Here is a 2134-nt window from a genome sequence, read left to right as displayed (position 1 = left end):
AGGTGAGGTGAGTGCCTGGCACTTGTACAGCCTGGGAGTGAGCACCCTCTTCAGTCTCCACCTGCACGAGGCACTGTGCCCTCCCCTGCCCAGTGCTGGGATCTGATCTGTGTTTTAGGAAGATCCCTCCAGCTGCCCTGGGAAGAATGGAGGATGGGGGCAGGGAAGAGGGAGGCAAGAGACCCCTCAGGCCGCCTTGCAGTCCCCAGGAGAGGTGAAGCAGGCAGCATATCCCCCTTTCTGAGCCTCTGAGTCATGACTTTGAGCTAATGGCCAGGGTTCCTCCATGGAGGGCAAGGACAAACAGACCCTTTCAAGGTCACAGTGACACAGCTGCCCCCATGGCGTTTGGCTTCCTCCCGGCACATCTGCAGGCTGTGGCTGTCTCACTTGCAACTCTTGACAATGGTAGAGGTGGTTCCATGGGGGCAAGCCGAACCAGGGGAGACGTTGACAATGGTAGAGGTGGTTCCAACTGCCAGCTGGAGGTTGTCTGCTGACCATATGCCACCATAGCCCAGCAGCAAATCCTTCCTTGAAGGGAGACCCATGTGTTGCTCTTCATGTCTTCCTCTCTGCATCTATCTGCTCATGCTGGTCCCTTTAGCTGGAATGCCCTCTGCACAGCCAAAGCCAACTCATCCCACAAGAACCACTTAGCTGACTCCTGCCACTCCTGCAAACCCATGTCACCAGTTCCCCATGAGCCTCCCACCCAGCCGTAACCTCTCCTCTCTCAGAACTCCCAGAGTGTTCCAGCGATATTACTCTCCCATTTTGTAGATTATAGTTTTTTGTATAAAGGAATTCAATGGTCTAAATCTTTATGAATGGAGTCCCCACAGTTATTACAAAGTTGTGTAGAGAGATGAAACCATCACAACCCAAAAGAGTTCACTAATGAACTGACCACTTATAACATTCATCTCCAAAATCCACACCTGCAGTCACAGCTGCACTTGTCTCCCCTGTGCCACCCCAACAGGTCCTCAGAGGCAGCCTTCCTGAGGGTGACACGAAAACATCTGTGCACATAATGCAAGTAAATGAAAACCAGTGCCAAGTGGAAATGCAAATCCTTCAAAGAGTATGGGATTTTGTGAATTTCATGGAAGTGAAATTGGTGAGAACAGCTCATGAAGCCATGGGCACATGAAGACATGGCAATTAGACCAGTTAATGACACACTACCTGATGGATACTTAAAAGGAGAACTATTTGTGTACAAAAGAATTGAGTCCTTTGGGGGAATGAATGAGCTCTGAAATATTTTGCAAAGCTGAATTTCTTTTATAGAACTGTGAACATTAAACACGAAGTGCAGGGGATTTTTAGGAAAATGATGCGCCCAAATCAATGCCTCCTTCATTGCAATTAAAGCATCAATTTTGTCAAATATAAGAAAATAGGCTGGGCGTGGTGGCTCATGCCTGTAATCCCAGCACTTTGGGAGGCCGAGGCAGGAAGATCACGAGGTCAGGAGATCCAGACTATCCTGGCTAACACGGTGAAACCCTGTCTCTACTAAAAATACAAAAAAAAATTAGTCGGGCGTTGTGGCGGGTGCCTGTGGTCCCAGCTACTCAGGAAGCTGAGGCAGGAGAATGGCGTGAACCTGGGAGGCGGAACTTGCAGTGAACCGAGATTGCTCCACTGCCCTCCAGCCTGGGCGACAGAGTGAGACTCAGTATCAAAAAAAGAAAAAAAAAGAAAAAGAAAAAGAAAATATGCTTCCTCTAAAACTTTTCATTCGACTATTCAAGATAAAGTCTCAATGACGTTTTCCCCTCTTTGTTTTGAAATCTGGACTCTCTGTCTTCAGTAAATTGACTTTAAGGGACTATTTTCCTTGGTTGACAAAGACCTGTACTTTTCTTTTATCTTGTATTCAACCAAAAAGACCTAGAGGACATAGAATGGGCATGTTTTTCAGCCTAGGACATAATAGATGCCAACTAATGTTAAATGAATGGGTAAACCAACAAAGCAGAGACACCCTAGGATGCACTGTTCACTCAAGCTGGCTAGAGAGAAAAAAAAACTTACACCTAACATTCACGATGCTGGCTGAGCTCCCAAGAAACCACCAGGTAACTTGAGACAGCAATTCACTCGAAAAGGAAAAGGGTGACTT

Source organism: Piliocolobus tephrosceles, chromosome 5, assembly GCF_002776525.5.
Source record: "Piliocolobus tephrosceles isolate RC106 chromosome 5, ASM277652v3, whole genome shotgun sequence".
NCBI classification, from domain to species: Eukaryota; Metazoa; Chordata; class Mammalia; order Primates; family Cercopithecidae; genus Piliocolobus; species Piliocolobus tephrosceles.
This window is presented reverse-complemented; position numbering follows the sequence as displayed.